At 38.7% G+C, this 15,306-nt stretch overlaps 1 protein-coding gene across 7 annotated transcripts in view; it reads right to left on the bottom strand.

Annotated features, from left to right (window-relative positions):
- The window catches only part of EDA (ectodysplasin A), a 628,413-nt gene that overhangs the window by 155,380 nt on the left and 457,727 nt on the right, over window positions 1-15,306 (bottom strand). The window lies entirely within an intron of this gene.

The raw sequence follows: 15,306 nt of genomic DNA, 5'->3' as shown, positions 1-15,306 counted from the left end.
CAATTTTTACAAGGCTCTGGCACTCCTTGGAAACCCTATGGGGCAGTTCTACTGTCCTATAGGGTTGCTATGAGTTGGAATTGACTCGACGGCAAGGGGTTTTTTTTTTTTTTTTTTTTTGGTTTGGCCTTCCTGACACTCTTCTTAGAATTATGTCCTTCTTTAGAATGTGTATTTGGTTCTACAGTCTTCTTTTAATCTTGTCACATCTAGACTTATCAAAGAACTTCCTGCGTGGTCACACAGATCGATGATGCTGCGTGTAGGGACTAGGGACGGGTGAATACACTTTTGGGTGGTGTTTCAAACTACACATAGCTCTCTACAAATTGTATTGTGTATTTTTGTAGCTTCTGGAGTAAGTTCTTTTTACTGGGTATGTGTCATGTCCCTTCTGGTGTGTACTGGGGCATAAGAAAGGTTGAGTATCACTATTTTAGATGCTCCCTTCTCAACTGCCTAAAAATTAGATAATTTTGAAAATGTAGTATCCCAGGACAAGGGGGACATATTCATCTTTCATTTCCCTAATTTTTAAAAATTTATTTATTTTTGTTGTTGTTGAGAATATACACAGAACACACGCCAGTTCCAGAATTTCTACATGTACAATTCAGTAACATTGATGACATTCTTCAAATTGTGCAACCATTCTCACCCTGTTTTCCAAATTGTTCCTACTCCATTAACATAAACTCACTGCCCTCTAAGTTTCCTATCTAATCTTTTGAGTTGCTGTTGTCAATTTGATCCCATATAGATGGTTCTTCAAAAAAGCAAGATGTTCAAGGCAAACATGCTTTACTAAATCAATTAACCTATCTTTGGTTTAAAGAAGATTTCAGGAGATATTTTTGGTTTAAAGTTTAAAGATTATCTCAGGGCAACAGTATCAGTGCTTTATCCAGGCTCACTGGCTCCAGAAAGTCTGGAGTCCTTGAGAATTTGAAATTCTGTTCTTCATTTTCCTTCTTTTTGATCAGGATTCTTCTGCAGAATCTTTGATTAGAACGTTCAGTAATGGTAGCTGGGCACCATCCAATTCTTCTGGTCTCGTGGCAAGGAGGCAGTTGTTCATGGAGGCAATTAGCCATACATTCCATATCGTCCCTCCTATTCCTGACTTTCCCTCTTTCTCTGTTACTCCTGGCTAATAGAGACCAATTGTTGTACCTTGGATGACTGCTTGCAAACTTTTAAGACCCCAGGTGCTACACCGTCAACTAGGAGGTAGGACAGAAGCAGTAAACACGGTATAAACTGGGATGTCCCATGAAACTATGACCGTAAACCTCCAAACAAAAGAACCAAACCCCATGAGGTGTTTGGTTGTACATAAGTAGCCTCAACAGCTACTCTTTTTTTGTTGCTGCTGTAAATATATCTATCACACAACTTTTGCCAATTCAGCTTTTTACAAGTGTACAACGTATTGACAGCAATTACATTAATTGGCTGTGCAACCCTACCCTTAATCAATGTGATTTTGTCATCACCGGAAACCCATTCCCCTAATTTTTGAAATCTGCTTTTCTAAAGCCTGTAATAGGCGTGGGATCATAAACAGCATTTCTTTCATTCATTATTATAACTCCAAGATGACATGCTCACTCTTTCCTAAGGTTCCTATCATCACTATCTCACCGACCAGTTGTTCTTTTCTGTCCAGAATTAAGACCAGAGTATCAATTCCTTGCTTGAATTATTCCACATCCCGAGAAATGAGATTTTCATCAAGCAACAATTTTAACTTTGCCATACACTTATTGAATGTTTTAAGTTATGTGTGGAAACATGGCAAAGAATAAGACATTACCTTTGTCTTTATCTAAAAGTATTCCTTTTTCTTCTACGTAAATACTGTAGAACTCACACTGTAACAATCTGTGCATTTTTTTTTTTTTGCCAATTAACCTGGCTTTATGGTGCTGCTGTCAATTTGCACTGATGATTAGGAATACAGACAGCACCACTGTAATATATCCCATCACCTTGGCTCTCAGGAGGGAACAATACAAAGAAATTCTGTAAGCCACAGCATTCCGTGTCACCACTCCAAATTCAAAAGCTTCACAAAACCCAATTCGAATGGCAAATGTGTCAGCGTGATATCCAAAGGAGAGAAGAAGAAGCCAGACACTTGCAAATTTAACTTCAGGAAAGTACTTTCACACCATCATCTCAATGTGATATTTTTAAAATTGTCTTTAAAAAAATGAAATTATCCTGCTTCTTTGTGCCCTTGTGCCTCAAAGATCCTCCCTATTGTTTACGACTTGGGGTTGTCCTTCTGCGGGGTAGAAAGGAGTTGGTCTTTTTACACAAATACAAGTATAAATGTAAATGTGTACTCTGTTGGAGATCAAGCAGAAGACTGACTGCAAAGATGGTACACTGCATGGAATGTGTTGAACCCAGGCAACCTTCAAACAACAGTGAACAACAAATAAAGGAAAGAATAAGTCAAAAATGAAGGAGGATGGTTAGTTAGCAGAGAAATCTGGTGTGAGAAGAGGGAACTTGAGTTTCAAGAGAGGGTGATCAGCGAAATATTACTGCTAGAAATAAGAAGGTAGATGACGGCTGCTGGGGTGTAGTCTGTACTCAAAAATAAAACAGAAGGGCATAGAGGACCTTGTTTCATCAATAACAAGGTAGAGTTGAGCCAGAGGCTAAATTAGGATAAGACCTAGGATAAGACTATAGACTGCTTCAGCCAGTCAACAAATATTTATTGAGCACTTTCTATGTGCCAAGCATTACATTAGGCATATGAGATATACATATTTATAGCAGTGAATAAGAAAGATAGTCTCTGCCCTCATGGAGCTTACAGCTGGTCTAGTGAAGTCAAGCAAAAATATACATAAATAAAAATAAAAACCTTGGGCTGGGAAGGGCTAAGATGAGTGGTACATCAACAAAGAGAGACAGACTCAGTTAAACTGATACTGGCAAGAACAGGTGCTAACACTATTCTGTGTACCTATAATTTTATAACTACCATAGTTTATACTCGGAAATTCCTCATACGTTAACAGTGTCTTAAATTCTCCATGTCTGATTGGCAGTCTGTTGAGGAAGGATGCCAAGAAGAAAATATCTCAGAGTTACAATCTTAAAGTCACAGCCCAAAGAAGAGGCTGAACTTAAGCCTAGTGCAGTGGCATAGGAAATGACCAGGAGAAAAAGTAAGGAGCTTCTTTTGGAAGTTTCTGGATTTTAAACACTTTTTTATTTCAGAGGAGGAACCAATTAGCTGAACTAGTAATTGGTTCCATTTCCCAAAAAGATTGTTTATACCCAGTTCAGGAAAGCTAGGGTAAAGGTAGAAAAGGTAATGAGAAGCTGAATAATCCACCGAGCACTTAAGTCTACTTCTCCCCAACTGTCTTAGCCAGTGCCCCCTCCTCAATTAGTTAGTTGACTGCTCCTTCATTTAATCTTCGATTTTCCATGACAAGGACAGCACATGTCCTGCAAAAGGAAGGCTCATCTGGCAGTGCTATTTCAAAACAGAAAAATAAATATTTAGGAGATTTGTTTCCATATCCTCAAAATGTGTGTCAGAGGAGAGGGAGGTGAGGAACTGTAAAGAAACTTCAGAAGAGAAACTGTGAGTCACTATGTAGTAAGTCAGTGCTGTTGGTTTTAGCACGCAGGCTCCAAAACTCCAAGAACCATGCCTTCTGAAGCAAATTGCCTCAGACTGGGTTCAGCATGTAAATACTTAATAAATATTTCTTGATGGAATAATTCAAAGGATATATAACAAATGAGCAATGAAGAGAGCTCAACCAGCCCTCCTTTTATTAATGGATACAAGTTAAAGCATTTACAGGAGGCTGGACTAGATGATCTCAGAGGACACTTTCATCTCTAAAGCACTATGAATCTAAGTAGTTTTGTTTCAGAGAATTCAAATGGCTAGCTGCATACACATAAGTAGCATGTCATCAAAGCATTCTATTTGGTCTTGGAAGTAGATTTACAAACAGACAAGTGAAAATGAAGTAAGATCCTAAGGGATTTTTAGTTCACTAAGTTTTTCTTGTTATCACATCTTAGAATGTACATTTGTCTGAGTTAAGAGTGACTTAAGAGTCTTCTTACACTTAGAACAAAATAACCTCAATCTCTTCCAAGGGAACAAAGCAGAGTCTTGATGGTACAACACCCGCTTAAAATTGATTCAGAACAATAAGTGATTGCTAGCTCCTCCGGAAGAGGTGGCTCCTCAGGAAAAGGGAAACTGCCAAGTTTCTCAGCAGGGTCTTAAGTTACCAGCTCCAGTAATTAATGGATTTTACTCCAAGATCTTGCAGTGGTAACTCACTGGGCAAAGTGATGGCTAATATTGACATTCCTTCAGAGTAAAATAAAAATAAACCTAGAAATGTAGATGAAACCCTTTAAAGAAGCAATTAAAACATCAACAGTTGTTAAACTGCCAGATCAAGTAACTCTGAATATCAAACAGAATTTTTTTAATGTTATAGCTTTAGAGGAAAAAGAACTCTGCCTTGCCCTAACATGCAAAATTTAAAATTAGGAGCAGCTTGTTGTTTCATTACAGACTGTTCCTATGGTTCAGCATGTAGCTTTGTCTCCAGCAGAACTGCATTAGGGAAGGGGTCAAACAAAACAAAAGCAAGAGAGGAAGAACAAGAATCAATAGTCAAACTGCACCACCTCTTAGGAACCAGCATGTTGCTATGTGTTACTGAGGGAAGCTGTAAAAACTGTATCTCCAAAGAGTTTTGTCAATCAGTGAGTCCCCTAAGTTCCATGTTTAGAGTGTTCAAAAAGTCAGTTTGACCAGACCTAGCTCCAAGGCAAGGAGATGGAGAAAGAATAGCTGAATTAAAGGTGTCATCCATGAAATGCAGGAGAAGAGAATATGTTTATAACCAAACAGACAATTTATGCAGAGATTTTCCATTCTCTATTTGTGTTATCACAATTCCAAATTCAATGCTGGCAAATACTAGTATTATGCAAGCTGAGGGCACAATTCTATAGCTTTTTAACGCTTTTGTCAAATAAAAAGCTAATGGATTTGTCTATGAGATCATATGTGATTTCATGTCAACATACAGTGTGTTCAACACCTACTAAGTGCTGGGTATTGTTGCAAGTGGAGGCGTGAATAAGAAACTCTCCAAATGCTAGTCTATCACAGGGAGATAGGACACATACAAAGAACTGAAGTATAGAAAGAATGTGTGAATACAATACTGGGGAAGCCAGCACAGCTTGTACAAGGAAAGGTCATGGAAGCTCCATAGACACATCCAAACTCCCTGAGGGACTGAACTGCTGGGCAGAGGGCTGTGGGGACCAGGGTCTTGGGGAACATCTAGCTCAATTGGCATAACACAGTTTATAAAGAAAATGTTCTACACTCTACCTTGGTGAGTAGCATCTGGGGTCTTAAAAGCCTGTGAGCAGCCATCTAAGATACTCCACTGGTCTCACCCCTTTGGCAGCAAGGGAGAATGAAGAAAACAAGATACAAGGAAAAGATTAGTCCAAAGGACTAATGGACCACAACTACCATGGCCTCCACCAGACTGAGTCCAGAACAATGAGATGGTGCCCGGCTACCATCACTGACTGCTCTGACCGGGATCACAATAGAGGGTCCTGGACAGACCTGGAGAAGGATGTAGAACAAAATTCTAACTCACAAAAAAGACCAGACTTACTGCCCTGACAGACACTGGAGAAACCCCAAGACTACGGCACCCGGCCACACTTTTAGCTCAGTAGTGAAGTCACTCCCGAGGTTCACCGTTCAGCCAAAGATTAGACAGCCCTATAAAACAAAATGAGACTAATGGGGCACAACAGTCCAGGGACAAGGGCTAGAAGGCAGGAGGGGACAGGAAAGCTGGTAATAGGGAACCCAAGGTTGAGAAGGGACAGTGTTGACATTTTGTGGGGTTGTTAAGAACTGTCATAAAACATTATGTGTACTAACTGTTTAATGAGAAACTATTTGTTCTGTAAACCTTCATCTAAAGTAGAATTTTAAAAAAAGAAAGAACGTGTGAATAGAAGTTAAAAAGGTGCTGGGACATCATAGAAAGCTTCTTACTGTCTTTCTTTCCACTAGGATACTGTGCACAAGCTGGGCTCCCCACTTCTCTTCTTTGATCATTTACAGTGGTCAGTTTCACCTTAAACAATCATGCACTCTCACAGGGACCCATACCTTCCGTTTACACCGTTTCTTCTTCCCCTTTCTCTTGCCCAGTTACTTCAAGATAAGCTCTCTCGGTCCTTTTGTTCTATTTGTGAACCCCAAATAACTGTAATCATTGCTGATAGTTCTAAGAGCAATGTTATGAGATATCTGTATCAAAGAAAAGTAAAGCCATCCTTTCTGAAGTGAAATTAGACGTAAAACCTGTGCTATCAACTTCTAATGTCCATTGAAAGAGGCCAGAAATGCTCTTCAGAAAGAATCTCTCAATGCCTCCATCTATCTCCTCAACCTATAATTAACTCTGCTATTATCATGTTTTAGCATCCAAGGCACTATTTCTTATTCAATTATATTTTTGTTTTAATTACTAGTATTGGCACAGAATTCTTACTCATGATTTATGAACTGCATATACAGTATTTTAGTCCTATCACAGGTTAAATCCAACTGTGTGGGTTAACCTGGAAACTTTCCTACTGTAATAACATCATTTCTATGGGAAAACATACAAGTGCCAACCAACTAACTTAGAAATGATCTTTTGAAATACAATTACCCCATAAACTGAGAGTTTGCCTGTGAATCTGTACATAGGATCCCCTTTAAGTGCTTAATAAAAGGGGTCTAGCAAAGTTACACCTAAAATAACTGCTAAATAAATCTCATTTTTCCGATTGACTTCTGTTATAATAATGGAAAAAATTACAAACCAGAAACATTTTTTGGTCCCTAAGTATAATGATATCACACTGTCTTACCACTATAGACCTACCTCACTGGCTGGAAAATACAGCATCACAGCATAAGCAAGCAGAGAAAAAAGGGTGACTGGGAAGTGATTATTTCTTACTCTTCTAAAGTGATTTCTCTAGGCTCCAGAATTTCCCTTGGAAAGCCATTCAGAAATAGAACCAGATCTCTAGTGTATGCTCATTTCACTACACCACACTGATTCACCAAAAATAACTTTTATATGACAAATATATTCCTACCAAAGAACTATCATGACAACCAAATCACTGGCTTGTGTAATTAGATTATAGGAGACTGATGACTTACATATGCCATATACAATACACAACTGCCATGCAGACACTTTGTGGATCTGAGGTTGTAGCCAAGATGTTATAAATAAGGGAAATGGGGTTTTCTATACATCAAACCTTGGGCTAAACTTACATGGATTGACGAATTTAATAGTCACAGCAGCCTTGTGTGACTAGCATTTTATGTATGAGGAAACTGAGGCACAGAGAGGTAAAGTAACTTGTCCAAGGTCACACAACTAGTCAGTGGTGGAGTCTGGATTTGAATCCAGGAAGCCTGACTTCAAAGACTGAGATCTTAATCACCATACTATGTAATAATGCTGCTGCTGATTATGACAAGGATGATAATAACAAAAGTAGTAATAGCAGCAAACACTAACATAACACTATTAAAGGTATTGTTCCAAGTAACTTCCATATATCAACTCATTTAACGCCCACAACAGAAGTCCTTGCGTGGCACAAACTGTTAAGTAATTGACTACTAGTCGAAAGGTTGGTAGTTTGAACCCACCCAGACGTGCCTTGGAATACAGGTCTGGAGATCTGCTTCCAAAAGGTCACAGCCTTGAAAATCCTATGGAATAGTTCTACTCTGCACACATGGGGTCGCCGTGAGTCGAAATTGACTCCACGGCAACTAACAACAACAATGCTCACAACAATCCTCTGAGGTAGGTACTACTATTATCTCCATTTTTCAGATGAGAAAACCTTGGCACAGAGAGGTTTAATAACTTCTTTAAGATTACACCACTAGGAAGTAAAAGGTCTGGGACTCAAATCCAGACAGTTTGGTTCTATTAAAACACATTGCCTCTGTAACAAATATAACTGGGGTATAACAGGAAAAAAGTAGTAGGCTAAGAGTTTAGAAACTAACACAGGGCTACTGTAAGAATTAAACAAGAATGTATGCAAAAGTATTTTGGAGAATACAAAATATTATTTAATTGTAAGGAATTAACGAATAGAGTGGGTAAGAGCGTTTAAGAAATTTTACATGTATATATGTAAACTGTAATAGTTGGAACTTCTAATACTCAGACAGGGATTATGACCTCCCTCCTATTTGCGACATGGTCTTTCGGAATTTTGTGTTATGCTACCAGGACTAGTGTGTTTCTGAAAATGTCTCCTGTAGTAAACAGACCTGAGGTCAGAAGTTGGGCTAAGGGCAGTTCATTACCAAACAATCAAAGACTTCTGCAAATGGCAACTTGCAGCAGTGGTAAACAATTGCTGGTTGCTATGATTAACATGCAGCCCTGGTGGCGCAGTGGTAAAGAGCTTGGCTGCTAACCAAAAGGTTGGCAGTTTGAATCCACTAGCTGCTCCTTGGAAACCCTGTGGGCAGTTCTATCCTGTCCTATAGAGACACTAGGAGTTGGAATCGACTCAATGGCAGTGGTTTTAATTTTTTTTATGATTAACATGAACCATTTGGTGAGGTCATTAGCACAAATCTAGCCCACCCGATGTACCCTAATTGTGTGTCTCTCACAGAACTAGTTCTATCCCCGTGATGAGCAGTAGTGCTGGAGAAGAATGGAAGTGGTTCTCAAATATTGCCCTTCATTGCATTCCTCTGTGGCTTATTGGATGGTGTGATCTCACATTAAAAGAACCATCCACTAGAACTCAACAGTTCTATCCCCACTATATAATAGCTTCTCTTCAGGACTATACTTCATAATAGAGGAAATTACTTAAAAATCACAGTAGAGTGGCAGCCACCGAGTTACAGGGGTACAAATGTCGGCTGAAAGCCTTAGTAATTGCAAAGAGGAGACGAAAGCAAAGGAACTCTGTCTCTATCAGAGCCTGGCTTCAGATACATCAGGCAACACAGTGACATTTGCTATTCTGGCCGCTGAAAACAAGGATGGGGAGAAGCTGATGACGCACGTGCATTATCACTATATAAAGGAAACTGGTTCAATAGGTACAACCTATTAAATAGATTATTAAATTACTAAATAAAATAGAAACTGAAACTAGGGCAGTTCCAATTTTATTCTTTTCAATAAAAAATTCTTCAAATACATAATAACACTTATTTTTATATTGTATACCTAAGGTTTTTTATATAAGCATATTCATAAATCTGGAAGACATTCTCTCTCATAGTACTTTAAAGTCAAGGAACTTTTGCTCAAAAGAACTATTAAACTGGAGCTAAATTTCTAAGGCACAAAAAGTAGAACTTTCAGATGAAATGAGTTAGGAGGGGAAAACTAGAGTTTTGTGGCCACCCTCCAAATCAGGAACTTAACAGAGCTTCTTAGAATGCAGTATGAAAAAGAAATCACTGCTTTATTAGCTCATGTTGTCCAAACTGTTTATTAAAAAATATGACCTTATACGTATTTCTACCTCCATGTTCATGTCCAGTTTGAGATCATACGAGTCAAATTTAATCTATGTTCCTATCTTCTGTTAAGTCAAAATCATTAAGACTGTGGCAGTAGGATCAAGCTCTGACTTACTGCACTAGAAGTAGTATGGGATGAATCCCTGCCCCTCTCATGGTTCCATAGTGGATGACCTAACCAGATGGATAACTTAATTGGGGCAGGATAAAAGAGAGGCAGCATGAGGGCTATGTTACCCAAGGGGACTCATTTGAAGACAGGCATTTTGGCCTTAAACACCCATCTCTCAAGAAGCAAACAATTGGCGATTTAGAGAGGAGAGAGGAAAGAATGTTCTCTGGTCCACTGAGGTAACTAACTGACCTTTGAGAATAAATAGTTTTTGCCAGTAGTTAAGTGAAAGTAGAACCCTCAAGGATTAAATGGAAGAGTACACCTAATTTTAACATACCTTTTGAATGCACAGATCCTGCACTTTATAACTCAAAATTTCTCCTATTTCTCTCTTGATATTTCACTCTAAAAACACAGTGTAGTTTCTAAACAACAGAGGGAGAAGATTTACAAGTTAGGAAAAGGTACATTTACATTCAGAATTTCCTCTTCTTTCAAATTCCAAGGTTTGAGCTTAAATACCTGTGGTTAAAGAAAGAAATATCAGGCAGTTTTTACAGCAGCAGTTCAATACTAGTATTTATTGTTTTATTTAGTTGGGGGATTAGGGGATGGGTGTATAACAAGGTGTTTAAAAGTCTTGATTCCTACTGTAGGAAAAGAGAAGGACAGGTAAGAAGAAAGAGGAGCACATAAATTTGTGCTAATCCTTATTCTCCGCCCCAGATCCCAAGAAGGTGCCAACAACAACAACAAAAAAATGAGGTTCCTTTGATTTTAATCCTTTGTCTATCCTGGCAAGGTCAAATTCATTTAACTTTGGGGGGGAACCCTATTATTTCAAAGGAAAGGTGCCCTGGTGGTGCAATTGTTAAGCACTCGCCTGCTAACTGAAAGTTTGGTGGTACAAACCCACCACCCACTCTGCAGGAGAAAAGACCTGGCGATATGCTCCCGTAAAGATAACAGCCTAGGAAACCTTACAGTGCAGTTTTACTCTGTCACACGGGGTCACTATGAGTCAGAATCGACTCGATGGTACACAACAACATTTCAAAGCAAGGATGAAAAAATGTATGCATAACATGGTAAAGTGATAGGAAATGAAGAAGAAAACCCTTTAATTTTTTTTTCTTTTCAAAATGTGAGTTGTGGAGGGGAGTAAGGATATCAAAATATAAGTAAATATAGTTTTAAAATATCTAATTTCATATTTCTGACAAACTTGTCCCAAATACTCAGATTAAAGGCACAAATAAAACAAAGCAAAGTAGCAGTATGGTATGGTGGAAAAGGAACTTTGAACAAGGAGACCTGAGTTCTAGTCCTACCTCTGTGACAAACTCCATGTGACTTGCCTTAGGCAAGTGTCTTAACCTCCCTGTACCTTACACTCCATCTCCTGTAAAATGAGAGGACTATTCTAAACAATGTCTCAAGTGCCTTCTAGCTCTAACATTTCATAATGTATGAAGTAAAATGGCGTAACATTTGAGTAAAATCGCAAATAATTGAAACTAAGGTTAAATAGGTAATTATTTTTCAAAGGGAATAGACTTTTACATTTTAGCTAATTGTACACAGGCTGATTTTGCTGGAAACTCAAATTTCCTGGTTCCTTATTCCAGAATGTGTACCCGTCGCAGTCAAGTCGGCTCCGACTCATAGCGACCCTATAGGACAGAGTAGAACTGCCCCGTAGGGTTTCCAAGGAGCAGCTGGTGGATTCAAACTGCCAAGTTTTTGGTTAGCAGCCAACCTCTTAACCACTGCTCCACTAGGGGTCCTCCAGAATGTGTAGGCTTCGGGAAATAACTAGAAAATGATAATTGCCCCTGTGGAAAGTTGCAGCCTATAAAGTCAAGTATCAAGGGGATTTAAACCATAGAACACAATGGAGAGAGACTAGGGAGAAAACAGCTCATCAGAACAAAATTCATACGAAGTAGAATCTTTTCATAAATTCTTTTTCTTAATTTATAGTCAAAATGGAATTTCTGTTTGGTTTCAGGACAGTGTTAATGTGTCTAAAATCAGGGTTTAATATCTTGGTCTGCCAGTTGGCTTGGTCTTCAATGGCTATAGACTGGGACAGGAAAATGATAATAAAGGTGTGTACATGGGTGTGATTACTTGTGTGGGGAAGTCAAGGAATGCAGCAAAGAAGGGGTAAGGGGAGGAGTCTTGATGGCTCAGTAGAAATCCATTCTGACCACTGGAAACCAAACTTAAAGTACTCCCATCAAAAAAGCAGTAGTGGTAGAATAGATTATTTTTTCTTCTGGAAGCTACTATTCTTGAAAGCTTAGCTGGATAATTGGACTTCAATGTGTCTGACTAACTACATTTAGAATAATTGTGCAAAAACAGAATCCCAGAAAGTTAGAGCTGGAGGGGACCTTATAAACCATCTGGTCCACACCCCTTATTTTACAATGAACAAATTGAAGCCCAGGGAGACCAAGGGACTTGCCGAAGGTCACACAGCAAGTTAGTAGCAGAGGTGGGACTTGACTTTTAAAAAATATTTTCTTCAGATAGCTTTAAATTAGCATGCAACTGGTTTCTTTACTAATATCTGCTGTTTCTATAGACAGTAACAAAAACTTTCAAAGGGATTGTGTCTTTTAAAGGTCTCCATCAGACAAAATCACAAGCAAAATTGCAAAGCAATAGAGAGGTAAAGGTAACTTCTTATCATTTCTGTTTAGTCTATATTTTATATGGCACATAACCTAGTCAGAAGTGAAATAGGAGCATAGTGCAAAGGACACTCATCTGGGAGTCAAGAGACTAGGGTTCTTCAATTAATTCTGTGTTACAAACTAGTTGTATGATTTTGGACAGTAACAACCTATCTTGGATTCAGTTTTGTTATTTGTAGAACAGAGGTGTAGTGGGTTGAACAGTGGATAGTGGCCCCCAAAAAGATATGCACAAGTCCTAATTCCCAGAACATTTGACTGACCTTATTTGGAGAAAGTGTTTTTACAAATGTAAGTAAGTTATGAATGTTGTGAAGAGACCATCCTGGATTTACAAACAAACAAACCCACTGCCATCTAGTAGATTCTGACTCATAGAGACCCTATAGGACAGAGTAGAACTGCCAATAGGTTTTCTTAGCTTGTAATCTTTATGGGCCACCACGTCTGTCAGTTTGTCGTACTGTGGTGGCTTGTGTGTTGCTGTGATGCTGGAAGCTATGCCACCAGTATTTCAAATACCAGCAGAGTCACCCATGATGGACAGGTTTCAGTGGGAGCTTCCAGACTAAGACTAGGAAGAAAGACATGGCAGTCTACTTCTGAAAAAATTGGCCAGTGAAAACCTCATGAATAGCAGTGGAACATTGTCTGACATAGTGGGGGAAGATGAGCCCCTCAGATTGGAAGGCACTCAAAATACAACTGGGGAAGAGCTGCCTCCTCAAAGTAGAGTCAAGCTTAATGAAGTGGATGGAGTAAAGCTTTCAGGACCTTCATTTATTGATGTGGCATGACTCAAAATGAGAAGAAACAGCTGCAAACATCCATTAATAATGGGAATGTGAAACGCACAAAGAATGAATCTAGGAAAATTGGAAGTTGTCAAAAATGAAATGGAATGCATAAAGACCAATATCCTAGGTATTGGTTAGCTGAAAAGGACAGGTATTTGCCATTTGAATCAGATAATTATATGATCTACTGTGACAGGAATGACAAACTGAAGAGGTATGGTGTGGCATTCATCTTCAGAAAGAACATTTCAAGATCTACCCTGAAGTACAACGCTGTCACTGATAGGATAACATCCAAATGCCTGCAAATAATATCAATTAATATGACTATTATTCAAATTTACGTACCAACTACTAATGCCAAAGATGAGGAAATTGAAGATTATTACCAACTTCTGCTTAACTTCTGCGGTTCAAATCCACCAGCTACTCCTTGGAAACATTATGGTGCAGTCTGCTCTGTTTTATAGGGTCGCTATGAGTTGGAATCAACACGATGGCATCTGGTTTGGTTTTCTGTAGTCTGGAATTGATCAAACATGCAATCAAGATGTATTGATAATTACTGGTGATCCAAATGTGAACGTTGGAAGCAAAGAAGAAGGATCAGTAGTTGGAAAATATGGCCTTGGTGATAGAAATGACACTGGAGATCGCATGATAGAATTTTGCAAGACCAACGATTTATTCATTGCAAATCTCTTTTTTCAAAACAAAAACAGCCACTAGGATGGAAAACACAGGAATCAAAGTGGCTACATCTGTGGAAAGAGACATTGCAAAAGCTCAATATCATCAGTCAGAACAAGGCCAGGGGCTGACTGCAGAACAGACCATCCATTGCTCATATCCAAGTTTAAGTTGAAGCTGAAGAAAATTAAAACAAGTCTGTGAGAGCCAAAATATGACTTTGAGTATATCCCACCTGAATTTGGAGACCATCTCAAGAATAGATTTGATACACTGAACACTAATGACTGAAGACCAGACAAGTTGTGGGGTGACATCAAGGACATCATACATGAGAAAGCAAGAGGTCATTAAAAAGACAGGAAAGAAAGAAAAGACCAAAATGGATGTCAGAAGAGACTCTGAAACTTGCTCTTGAATGTAGAGTAGCTAAAGTGAAAGGAAGAAACGACGTAAAAGAGCTGAACAGAAGATTTCAAAGGGCGTCTGGAAAAGACAAAGTAAAGTATTATAATGAAATGTGTAAGAACCTGGAGTTAGAAAATCAAAAGGGAAGAACATGCTCAACATTTCTCAAGCTAAAACAACTGAAGAAAAAATTCAAGCCTCGAGCTGCATTATCAAAGTATTCTATGGGCAAAATACTGAACAACGCAGGAAACATCAAAAGAAGATGGAAGGAACACACAGTCATTGAATCAAAAGGAACTGGTCGACGTTCAACCATTTCAGGAGGTAGCATATGATCAAGAACCAACCATATTGAAAGAAGTCCTAGCCACCCTGAAGACAATGGCGAAAAACAAGGCTCCAGGAAATGTCGGAATACTAACTGCGATGTTTCAACAAACAGATGCCGTGCTAGAGGTGCTCACTCATCTATGCCAAGAAATTTGGAAGACAGCTACCTGGCCAACCAACTGGAAGAGATCCATATTTGTATCCATTCCAAAGAAAAATGATCCAACAGAATGCAGAAATTATCAAACATTATCATTAATATTACACGCAAGTAAAATTTTCTGAAAATAATTCCAAAATAGTTGTAGCAGTACATTGACAGGGAACTGCCAGAAATTAAAGCCAGATTCAGAAGAGGACGTGGAATGAGGGATATCATTGCTGATGTCAGATGGAGCCTAGCTAAAAGCAGAGAATACCAGAAAGATGTTTACCTGTGTTTTATTGACTATGCAAAGGCATTCAACTGTGTGGATCATAACAAATTATGGATAACATTAAGAAGAATGGGAATTCCAGAATACTTAATTGTGCTCATGTGGAACCTGTACATAGACCAAGAGGCAGTCGTTTGAACAGAACAAGGGGATACTGCATGGTTTAAAATCATAAAAGGTGTGCGTC

The sequence above is a fragment of the Trichechus manatus genome, unplaced genomic scaffold, assembly GCF_000243295.1.
Source record: "Trichechus manatus latirostris isolate Lorelei unplaced genomic scaffold, TriManLat1.0 scaffold00070, whole genome shotgun sequence".
In the NCBI taxonomy this organism is placed as follows: domain Eukaryota; kingdom Metazoa; phylum Chordata; class Mammalia; order Sirenia; family Trichechidae; genus Trichechus; species Trichechus manatus.
Note: the sequence above shows the minus strand (reverse complement) of the source record. Positions and strands in the feature narration are given on the sequence as shown.